The 12,500-nt window shown below is 47.4% G+C and overlaps 1 long non-coding RNA gene across 3 annotated transcripts in view; it reads left to right on the top strand.

Moving 5' to 3' along the window:
* The window catches only part of LOC127003812 (uncharacterized), a 270,989-nt gene that overhangs the window by 95,951 nt on the left and 162,538 nt on the right, over window positions 1–12,500 (top strand). The gene's annotated exons all lie outside the window — the stretch shown is intronic.

The following is a 12,500-nucleotide window of genomic DNA, read 5'->3' as shown; positions in this document are numbered from 1 at the left end:
GGAGGGGAGACAGTTCAAGAGGGATTGGTCTAACGGGGAGAAGGTCTGCGGGGGAAGTTCGAGGGAGAAAGGTCCTGAGCAGAAAAGGTCCTGAGCAGAAAAGGTCCTGAGCAGAAAAGGTCCAGAGCAGAAAAGGTCCGACACTCATTTTGGATTTTTTATTTTTTTTACAGCTAAGGAGACCGTTCAAGGGCGTAAAGAAAAATATTAAAAAAAACCCCGCTACTTACTGCTCCTGAATAGAGGTCAAAGGAGTGTCCAAAAAGAGAGGTCAATTTCGGAAGGAAGCACGAAAGACTGGATAAGGGGATGTTTCCTAGAGAAATATCACGTTAAATGTCCAAGGGGGAGTAAGTGCGTGAAATATTCGTATGAGAGAAAAGTTCAAAGCGAAAAATTTCAGACACGCATTCGATGTAACACGGAAGGTTTTTAAGTAAGCGAATGATTTCTTCAGAGGCGCCGCAATAGATGTGTTCAGGGTATACGTTATTAAAGTGAGCACTGAAGGCGGCATAGGCGGAGTGTAAATATTTAAAGCGAAGGGTGTAGAGCAGTGTTGCCAAATCTAAACAAAGGCCTACGGTCGTATTATAAAACATTTCGTGGCCCAAGTACACAAATTAGACAAGGCTTTCGTAGGAGTTGTGGGCATTTCCAGCAGTAGTTTTATGAGCCTGGTGGTAGTGTGATCCTTCTTCTGTACAATGAACCTAAAGAAACACTCCTTAGAACCCGACTGACCCCCTCTTTGACCTTTAGAAATAGCATATGTTGTGAGAAGCGGAAGGGTCTGATAATACCGACCTTAGTACCGATGTCCCCAATTTCCTTTACCATATTCGGTTCCTCAGCGCCGACTTATTTTGAACGAAACGTATTTTTGAATCCTTCCAACATTGTCTTTTTCTCTCAAGCGGAACAGAGTCTAGCGGACCTTTTTTGTTCGTTTTTTTTTTAGCTGTCTCCCTTGCTGTAAAAAAAGTGACATCCTAGAAAATTCAAAGTATGTTCATTATTTTATTACTATGGAGGCCGACAAATTAATCAAATGCAGAGCAGCCAATTCAGGTCCAATACCAAACCACGCTCGTTCATTACCAAGCAAAATTTTCATTACCTAATTTGACTGATAATAAAAATAATCCCAAATGGTTGTAGTGGCGTAGAGCATGGACGGGCTAATAAGGGTCAGCTTGGGAGTGCCTTAAGCTGGGGAGAATACCAAGAACACGATCCTCAAATTAATAAAGGTGAGGAGGAGGCAGGTACACGTTTAATTAATGGACTCAAGGTAATAGACAAGGTGAATGTATGGAACGTAAAATTATTTCTTGGGGGTAGTTCCTAGAGGGGGAGAGAGGGAGAAAGAGAGGGTGGGGGGGATGGAAAGAGAGGGAAAATAAAACACGTATGCGGATATGTTTTTCAAGTGCAATAGCTTATCTGATTAACTCCAAGTGACTTTGTAAAGTAGTTTCAACACACACAAAAAAAACACCCTCCACACACACATCCTTACCCCCCCCACCACACACACACGTAACACCCCTCCCCCCCACCCACACGTAACACCCCTCACACACTGCACCCCCTCCCACACACAGCCACTTCCCCCACAACACCCCCCCTCCACACACACACACACACACACACACACACACAAACACACACACGAACAAAGCGACACAAAAACAGATATATACCGTGTTTCTTATCTCCGGGTTAGGCAGAGCGTCATTACCCGCGCAACAATCTCTTCATCAGACCGCTAATTGCCCCTCACGTCAAAATATCCGAGGAATTAAGAGTTTGTACGAGGCGAGGAGGGAGGAGGAGAAGGGAGGGGCGAAGGGCGCTGGTGAGAGAGAGGGGACGGTGGAAGGGATGGCGGGGGGCAGGACTTAATTGTGTTATTATTGGGGGTAATTAACGAGCGCTTCACACCTGGGGTCGATAAGGTGATAATTAAGGTGTTATCTGCTCTTACCTCACCTCGCCTTAGCTCACCTCGCCTTAGCTCACCTTGCCTCGCCTCGCCTCACCTTGCCTCGCCTTGCCCTCTCTCGTGGCGCGGGTTGTGTCCTTCCTTGTTTCTTGTTTCTTTGTCGATTTCCTTGTGTAAGGGTGAGGGGGGGGTAGTGTGTGTGTGTGTGTGTGTGTGTGTGTGTGTGTGTGTGTGTGTGTGTGTGTGTGTTAGTACGTGCGCGGTTCCCTGTAATTATTGTTTTGCATGTCTTGATCCCTTTCTATATGTGGGTTTTTTTCGGGCTCTTTGTTTTGTTGATCTTTATTTATTTCATGTTGTTGATTTTGTCGTTGTTCTTGATATTTTCATTCTTTTTCTTACTCGTCTCATTCTCTTGGCATTTTTTCTTCTATAGCATTATTATTATTATTATTATTATTATTATTATTATTATTATTATTATTATTATTATTATTATTATTATTATTATTATTATTATTATTATTATTATTATTATTATTATTATTATTATTATTATTATTATTATTATTTTTACCTGCCGAACGCCACACGTCATCGTCATCGTCGTCCTCACCGCCTGTTTCACTTTCGTCGCCCTTCCTTTCCAACTTCGTCGTCGTCACTTAACTAATTGATGTCATTTATTTTCTTAGTCATTGATGTCATTATTTTCCTATTCCGTCGGCGTCATTTCCCTCCTCTTATTCATCTCACTTCCTCCTCCACATCATCATCATAATAGCCATCATTATCATCCACACCTATATCTTGGTCACCTTCACACACACTTCCTCTCTCACACCCGCACACATTCGGCCATTAACAACAGCGTAATCTGACACACCCTCTCTCATAATTATCTGACACATTCGACCACTAACACGAGAAGCAGCACTCACCACCACACCGTCCGTACAAACAGCGATACAGCACTGCACTCGTTCTCTTGTCTAGCTAACACCGACCAACGGTTACTCAAGGACATCCACCCTTCGTCATACTAGCTGCAGCACGACACAGGGCAGGGGGCTTTGTGGTGCAGTGGTTAGCACACTCGGCTCACAACTGAGAGAGCCCGGGCTCGATTCCCGGGCGGAGTGGAAAAATTTGGGCGGCTTTTCCGTTACCCTACGCCCCTGTCCACCCAGCAGTGAATGGGTACCAGGTATTAATCGGGGGTTGTGTCCCGTCTCCTGGGGTCTGTTCCCTTCTCCTATAATTCCTTCCCCTTCTGTCCCTCTCCGGCATATGACCACAGATGTTGCGCCGACTGAACGAAACTTTCCAAACGACACAGGGCCGGTGCTCAGAGGTGCTGCAAGCGGGAGGGTTTCACGACACAAGGGTACAGTTACTATATACGCTTTAGCCCTGTGCCACCCCATCAAGCCTGTCCATATGCCGCCTTAACCTTGTGAGGAGAATATCCCTCAGGCTCAGCAAATACCCGCCTGCCTGTAACCTGTAGTAAAGGCCTCGTTGGTGACTACGCCAGGATGTATTATGTGGTTTTGCGTTATATATTTGTATGTTTGTGCTTATTAAGAGAGAAGACGTATTGGTGTGGGAAGGAAAGGGGGGACGCATATGTGTGTGTGTGTGTGTGTGTGTGTGTGTGTGTGTGTGTGTGTGTGTGTGTGTGTGTGTATTTCTGTTTAATGATGATTTCTAGATCAAATAACGTACATAATTTTACATATACTCTAATTACATCTCTCTCTCTCTCTCTCTCTCTCTCTCTCTCTCTCTCTCTCTCTCTCTCTCTCTCTCTCTCTCTCTCTCTCTCTCACCCCCCCCCCCTTCCTCCCTCCCTACTTCCCTCTCTCCTCCCATCTCTCTCGCTCCTTCCCAGTATTATGTATGTACACGCACGTATATATATTTATTTATAATAGTTACGAGCTGAGAAATCCCGGGCGGCCTGCTGAGCGAGTGTTGGTAAAAGCGTCTTAACCTGCCGGCCGGTAATTGGGCGGCGCCGGTGTGGAGGAGCGGGGAGGCGGGTCCGCGGATTGATTTGTAAGATGAAAGTGAACTTCTGATAACATTTAAGCATTTAATCGCCGGTTTAATAAGGCCTTGGGGAGCTGCCTGATAGTGACTAAATAGCTTCAGAGCCGCGGGGAAACACACCATTAGGCCACATTTATTACCGCGGGGGCCGGCCAGGGGAGAGTTGCATTTTACAGCCTTAAGTGTGGAGCTGAAGGGAAGCGGGGCTGGGCGAGGCGGGGCCGGGACGAGAGAGGCGTCCAGGGGTCACATCACCCTTTGGTTATTTTCCCCCTTGATGTTTTCCCCCCTGAGCATATTCACATCCACCCCTAAACATATTCCCTTGTGAACATATTCCCTCATGGATATATTTGAAAGCACTGACAAGCTTTTTTTTTACTTATTTATTGGGTCTCTATTACTGCCCAATTTTGGTTTCATTATTTGGTCAGGGTTGGTTACTCGGAACATTGGTAATAAATTTTCAAGAAGAGGGTAAAATTTCCAGAGTGGGAGATGGACAATAAGGAAAAAATCCAATAAGGAAAAAGTCAGGAGAGGAGGGAAAGATCTTACATTTCTGAATAGTGAATGAGGCGCCTTGTAACATCTTGAAAATCAGCGAAGGATGTGCGTGTAATCATCATATTCACGGTGATGATAGGAGTGAGTCTTGGAGGAAGGGAACACGGCGGGTTACTTAATACAAACGTAGAATCGATGAAAAAAAAATACTAATAATAATAATACCAACATTGACGCTATTGCTCCTGTTCCATACACTATATTTTACAGTGTTCTCCATTTCCTCTTCTGCAAATATCCACTTGCTTTTATAAACTCCTCTAATATACCCTCAGTGCCCAGAAAAACAACCAAGAAACTTCAAATATCCACTTGCTTTTATAAACTCCTTTAATATACCTCCAGTGCCCTGAAAAAACAACCAAGAAACTACAGATATCCACTTGCTTTTATAAACTCCTCTAATATACCCCCAGTGCCTTGAAAACAACCAAGAAACTTCAAATATCCACTTGCTTTTATAAACTCCTCTAATCTACCCCCGGAGCCCTGACAAACAACCAAGAAACAATTCCACCTCCTAAAACACTCTCCGCGCTATGCTCAAAGACTTCCTGCATTATCCTCTTGTAAATAGCTACGACTTTATTAGCGCCTTCAATTCCCCTTTATCACCTTGGACAGCACAACACCGCCCCATCCGCTTTGACTCTCCTATCCTAGTAGACGCCTCCCCCTCCCCCCCCCTAACACACCACCAATAACAAATACCCTCACATTTTACACTCTAAGATCACTGCAGGAAGGAAGAGCCGTGCATGCCAGGTGGGCGGCGTCAGGGGGGGGAGAGGGGGGGAGGGGCGGCAAATGGGAAGCGTCTCAGGGTTACCACTGGAGCGGAGGTGACCCCGGGGGCTCCCACATAAATTAGTCCCACAATGACCAGAAGTGCGTGGGATAATTAAGACATTTTATCACGGGCGTCTGGTCTCCCCGGGGGGCGCGAGGGGAGTGTCAGGTGTATATGTCTTCCGGTGGCTCTTCCAGGTGGCTCCCTTCTTTTTCTCCCCCTTCGGCTCCCCCTTCCCTCGTTAACCTTCCCTTCCTTCATCTTGGTTCAGTATTTTTTTCGTTGTTAGTTTTTTAATGGTCATCGTTATTATTGTTTCGTTGTTCCCGTCCTCTTCTTCCGCTTCTTTCTTCTTTATCATCATCGTCTCTCTCTCTCTCTCTCTCTCTCTCTCTCTCTCTCTCTCTCTCTCTCTCTCTCTCTCTCTCTCTCTCTCTCTCTCTCTCTCTCTCTCTCTCTCTCTCTCTCTCTCTCTCTCTCATTATTCTTTTTTATGTCACTGCTGTTTACTTTTATTTGTCTAGTGACATTTTGCTAATACTTTCTTGAATATGAGTCCTTTAAGCCGTAGTAGCCCGGCTTTCATGTGGGATCTGCGTTATGCTCCGTAAATTCGATTACTTCTAGTTCAGTGGTGAGCGTGATATCAACATATACGCAAGAAACTGTCAGATATCCTTTGGTATTGGGATAACAGCAGGCACTAGGGGTATCACATGTTAGCGTGTGGTAAATCCAGGATAAAGGATAAAGGTGTGCCCTGCTGTTTTCACGGGACGCGGGCCGCCTCTCGCCCCGCAGCGCCTCCCAGCGGTGCTCACACCTCATTCACACCCTCCCGCCGCCGCCGCCGCCCGACGTCCCTCCTATTCCTCTTTTCTAAGGCATGTTTTTCTACGTATTCCTGCGGAGTCTCGCTACAATCCGGGAAGAGGAAATATTTACATACATAACTTGATAAATATTCCTATTCACCGCGTTTTTCCTTTCTCTTTTATTTGTGTTTTGCTGCGCGAAGGGGCGGCGGCGCGGCGCTGCCCCGACGTGGATAAAAGATTATGAAGGCAGCCACCCCCAACCCTCGCTGGCTGTAATTACTGCGGCTCCAAGACGCTGTCGGAAACAAATGAGTGTCGGTCGTCGGCGGGACAGGAATCCCTTCGCTGAGGGGGTTGATTGCTAATATGCGCACGCGAGCGGCGGGGAGCCGCCTTTTGCCGCCTGCTGGCTGCGGAGGCGTCGCATGCCGTCTGCTGTTTTGAAACTGAAGGTACGGAAATAAAAGGGATGAAGTCACTTGAACAAAAGGAGGGAAGGCAGTGCCTAGCGCCAGGGCCCAACGGCAGCGTGGCAGTGGCAAAGACACACGGCATGCGCGGGTTGACCCCTCCAGGCGGGGCTCGGCCCTACACGGGGTCCTGGCCGAGGCTCGGGAGTAAGGCTGTCCGTGGGGCAGGGGCCTCAGTGACGGGGTGGTGCGGGTGCTTTAGAATGAAGACTTCCAAGTGTTAGACATTCCTCTGAGAATAGTCAGTCAGCAAGTCCATCCGTCTGCTGTCGGCAGTCGCGTTCAAGCGTCTAAAAGGAACCGACCCGGACCAGTCCACTGTTACTCTTAAATTACACGGTAGGGGTTCATTTAATCATCGCTAGTAACATACGTCTTGTGATACGCAATATTTAGTTATTTACATTCATTTATAAAATTTCACATTTTTTTATATATATAGCTGAGCATTTCCAACAGCTAAGTACAAAATCGAACACAAAGTAACTAGTTGTCGATTTCTCTAAAGTGAAGTAAACATCGTGCTACGGTACACGTTGGCGCGGCATCTGATAACACTCATACATCTGGCAGCATTTTATATAGATTTGTTTTCTGTTTCACATTATTTTTACTTTTCCGGCAATTTTAGGCACATAAGTGTATAGGTATGGGTGGTACACACACACACACACACACACACCAATGTTCAAAATTCTTCTAGTTTCGCCTTTTGTTCCTTCCCTTCTCTTTCTCCTCTTCCTCTTATCTTCCTCCTCGATATCATCATTACCGTCATCGCCACCACCATCGCCATTGTCATCACCATTATCATCACTATCATCACCATTATACCTGACAACATTATTCCTGAAGGAGCGAGTGCTTGATCGAGTATTATTTAGCTTCACGATCCCTAACTATTAGCACGCCCTATCTTGTTATGCTCTCCTTTATTTGCTCACTTCTTTACATCCTGATTAGGTTCATATTCAATAACTGCATAATGAACAAATATCACAGTGAATCATACATCTGAGGCGAATAAAGTCCCTCCCCTCGGTTGATTTCCTTCCTTTTCTTTTTCATCTTTTTATAATCATGTCTTATCCCGTGAGAATGACACGCTCACTCGTAGCCACTCGAAAACTCTAGTCACCACCACCACCACCACCACCATCATCATCACCACTCCCACCACCACCTTCGGAAGCGTTTGGCCTCGACCACCCCGGCGTCGACATTAACATTCACCTCTTGACAGCGCCTCCACTCGTGACGAAGGCGGGTGTTGTGGGCCGTGAGGGGGATGAGGGAGGGAGGGAGGGAGGCTGACGTGAGGGGAGGTCGGGATTGTTGTGTGGGCGCTGAGTGGCTGGGAGATGCGTAGGGGGTGGCTGATGTGATGTGTTCTGTTCTGGCCGCTGCTGTTGTGTGTGTGTTGTGAAGTGGGTTTTGTGTAGTAGGTGTTGTAGGCTTTCATGTGTTGGGCTTCGTGTAGTGGGTATTGTGTAGTAGGGTTTGTGGGATAGGTTTTGCTTAAGAGGTGTTGATGTGATGGGTGTTGTGTGATGGGTGATAAGTTTTGTGTGGTAGGTGCTGTGTGGCGGGTGTTTTGTGGTAGCTGTTGTATAGTGAGTGTTGTGATGTTGCTTGTGTTTATTGTGATGCTAAGATGCGTTATGGCATGAGTAAAGATGAAATAGTGTGAGTCTTGAAGCGTGATGATTTTGTGCTAGGTGTTGCAATAGGGAATGTTGTGTTGAGAGTGCTAGGATGTTGTGTGTGTGTATGGTGATGCTAAGAGGCGTTATGGCGTGAGTGAAAAGGAAATAGTGTGAGTGTTGAGGCGTATGTGATGATAGTGATGGTGATTGTGGTGGTAATGGTGATGCGTGACAGGCGTGGGGAGGGGAGCTGTGGTCGTGGTGGGGTCATGGATGTGTCTCAGCGAAGTATATTTTCCCCTGAGTAAGTTGTGAATAGCAGGAAGAGAACCGTTAAAAGCTACGCAGTAAGGACTTGTATAAGGGCAGGTTATTTGTTATGTTATCTAGTCATATTTTACAGTCTTTAGTGAAGTGTAATTCCGTATTCACTGGCAGCATTGATTTATCGTACATATTCTTCACAGCAGTTGTCCATTTGTATTTTTGTGTGTGTATGTATCTTTACGCGCGTCTGTGCACGGAGGAGCCTGCCCGGGGCGCCTCAAGGCCAAGGCTGACGAGACCCAGAGGCCGACCCGCAGCCCATCTACATATTCTGGAGTGGAAAACATATTTGCTGTTTGCCATCGTCGGATTAGAATTACCGAGGCCCTTAAGGTGTCAGCGGTGACGTCACGGCCTCCACACCTGGCCGCCCTCCACGGTGGGCCGGAGGGCGGGAGAGGCGAGGAGGAATAAGATGAAAAGGAAGAGAGGTATAAGAGGAGTGGGGGCAGCGGAGGTAACACTAGAGGTGCCCATTGACCGCCGTGTTTGAGCAGTGAGAGGCGGGGTGCTGTGGGTGGCTCTTGTGGCTGGTAATGTATCCAGCAGGCGGGAGCAGGAGCAGGAGGAAGAGGAGGAGGAGGAGGGATTGGAGAAGAAAGATGAGGAAGTAGAAGAGGCTTCATGTGTATACTTTCAAGAGCTGAGTCCTTTCTCTTAGCTTTGTTTATTGTCAGTTCTTTTTCTTGCCATAAATGTGCGTCATTTGAGTATCACTAATCGATGCGGTGCACGGAGGTTTTAAAGTCGCTGAAGGTTACGAACACTCGTTTGTTTTGGGGGTCCTGTGGCAGGGGTGTGCTGGCAGACAGAGGCCGCGGGCTGGAGGCCATTGTGTGTGGGAGTGTGACCGGGCGAGGGTCACTGGAGGGGGGTGAGGCGGTCGGCACGACGTGGGCGAGTTGCAGGTCTTTTGAGAACTGTCTTCACGCCCCGCCACCTCCGCTGAGAACACTGTCACAAAAACACACAACACGGGAAAAGTAAATCCTCGACTTGGAGGTGTTCGTTATGGGGAAAACCAACAAGATAACCCACCAAGATGGGCATCCCGGGGCCTCCGGGACCCGCCGTCTGTCAGGGACCAGAAAGGCATGATGGTGTGGGTCTTGGGCCACGCCCGCTGCCCCGGGAGCCGTCTCGGGGCCGCTGGTCGCGCCGCTAATGACCTCGCCAGATATATCCATTAACGAGCGGGCAATAGCTACCGTCCGGCCGCACTTGAGTCGACCTGCCGCACCGGCACATTAACGACCCGCCTCAGATTACAGCGACTCCGTGTGTTCAATCTTGAGTTTCCAGGCGTCGAGCCTTGTGTGAAGTTGCCGCTGGTGTGTTACGGCGGAGGGGGTGTCGGACAGCCACGCTCTCAGCCCGGCGCACCCAGCCTTTGTATAATTAATTTGCTTCTTCACAGCGCATTATCATGACCTGGGCTGTGTCCAGACGTGAACTGTTGCCGACTTTGTTTGGAAAAGTCACCTCCGCCTTTGTTCCAGCAACGCGGCGGGACGGGCGAAGGCGACTGACTCGTGGTAACGCTCCGAAGTTTTAGAAAACTCATCTGATAGAGGAACATCTCTTTTTGTTGCATTAAATCCGACCGTCGTGGTTTATGGCGTTCGGAACCAGTTTTTGCAGCGTGATTCGAATCCTTGGTGACGACTCAGTGTCAAGCGTCGGTGGACGGAAGGGCGACCTCCTGGGGAGCGACACGCCAAAACGGGCCTTAGAGCCTTTGGGCGGCGTGGCGGCGGGGCCCCGAGTCGTCCTTTTCCAGGGCTGTGTTTGGTCTGGAGAGCGGAGGTGTTGGCTCAGCGTAGACTAATGATGTTTGGAGAGCGGCCGAGTGTTTGCTGCTGTCTCCAAGCCACTTCTGCAGGCGCCTCCCTCTTGTGTGTGGAGGACCAGTGGCTGAGGCGGCCGGCGGGGGGGGCAGAAAATGGAGGAGCACCAATACGGGAAGAAGCGGAGGAGGAGGAGGAGGAGGAGGAGGAGGAGGAGGAGGAGGAGGAGGAGGAGGAGAAGTAATTTAGAAGGGAATGTAATGCAAGCAAAAATAACGAATTGGAAACGTTCTGGTCCTGTGTGTTAGTGGAAGGAATGTGTTAATGTGTGTGTGTGTGTGTGTGTGTGTGTGTGTGTGTGTGTGTGTGTGTGTGTGTGTGTGTGTGTGTACAAATCACTCGTGTAAGTCATTCGCCAACCACCAGACACAGCTGCAAATTTTCATCAACCACTCATTCGGAATAGCGATTTCGTGTGTTTATATATTCAGTTGCTTCCCTGCTTTTTAATTTGTCAGTGTACTCGTATATGCAAGAAGGGGAACGCAAGTAAGCACCTCCTACGCCTTTGAGCTGGACACAGGTGGACACGGTAAGCAGACGAGTATACAGGCATCTGAACAGCCTCTCTTTCTCTCCTGATCATCAAGCTACAATACAGATAAAATGGTCTATACTAATCCTGACGGGGCCACTACCTTTCAGTATATCGTTATCTTGTCATAAGCATAAGAGTGGTACGTAGCACTTAATCGATCTGGGTGTAGAACTGCTTTACATTTATTTAAGCTGTACAAGTATGAGGGGAGATGTGGTTGTTTAAAAATAAAAAGCCTGCACCTGATATATGAGTTGTGTATTCCTGTATGCTTAAGACTCAACCTAGGACTTTAAATAATCTGAGTGTACAGTTTATTGACATTGATTGAAGGTGTGTCGATGTGAGGGCAGGTGTGTGACTTATGAATGATCGTGTACCTGATTTTTTTTTTTTTTTACAGAAATGGAGACAGCACAAGGGCACAAAAAAAAAGGCCCGCTACTCGCTGCTCCTGTAAAGAATCCGAAGAGGAGGCCGAAAGAGCAGTCAATTACGTGAGATGATGCGTCTTGTCTTTCTGAACACGTAAGGTTGAACGTAAAAGTGTGGCGATAGACGAGGAGCTACTGGCGCTGTCGAGGCTATACCAACAGTGTGCCGATACATTTAAAGACTCAATATTTGTGAATGCCAAAGAACGCGGCCATATATTTACATTTCTTTTTCTATGGACGATTAATCAACTTTTCACCTCGGTCGTGAGTGACGGCGCCTTCAGCAAACTTTATTAATCTAACCGACAATCATTTCTTTCGCTACACTTTTCCGTCGACGGGCAAGCAACAAAAAAGTAAAGTGGGGCAAAAAATGTGAGGTCATTAGTGGTAATGATTTAACAGTTCTTGTCCGTGGGCTTGTGCTGCCGAGGGGGGAGGGAGAGAGGGAGGAGGGGGGACGGGGTATAGGAAGAAGGTTGGGATTTGCGAGGAGAGAAAGACAGAGGGATGGAGAGAGGAGGAGGAGAATCGTTGACGGGAGAAAGAAAAATGAAAGGCAGATATGAGAGCAGACAGAAAAGGAGAGTCGATGCTCTTTATTTTGCTGTAACAAAAGGTCACGCTTCCACTCCTCTGTTCCTCAGGGTAATGTTCTGTCTCCCACTCGTTCCGCTATTTATTTATTTATGATCTTTCTAAAGCTTACTTCCATTTACACTCGTGCGCTGATGACGGCGTTTTTTTTATCATTCTTACACAATAATTCAAGGGCCTCAACTCTCAGAAGGCTTATGGACCTGATGGAGTGTCTCCTATTGTCCTTAAAAAACTGTGCTTCCGTGCTGACACCCTGCCTGGTCAAACTCTTTCGTCTCTGCCTGTCAATATCTACCTTTCCTTCCTGCTGGAAGTACGCCTTCGTACAGGCTCAAACTACCGCCCTATAGCTTTACCTTCCTGTCTATCTAAAGCTTTTGAATCAATCCTTAACCGGAAGATTCAAAAGCACCTCTCCACTTCTAACCTTCTATCTGATCGCCAGTATGGGTTCCGC

This window comes from Eriocheir sinensis, chromosome 26, assembly GCF_024679095.1.
Source record: "Eriocheir sinensis breed Jianghai 21 chromosome 26, ASM2467909v1, whole genome shotgun sequence".
Lineage (NCBI taxonomy): Eukaryota > Metazoa > Arthropoda > Malacostraca > Decapoda > Varunidae > Eriocheir > Eriocheir sinensis.
Note: the sequence above shows the minus strand (reverse complement) of the source record. Positions and strands in the feature narration are given on the sequence as shown.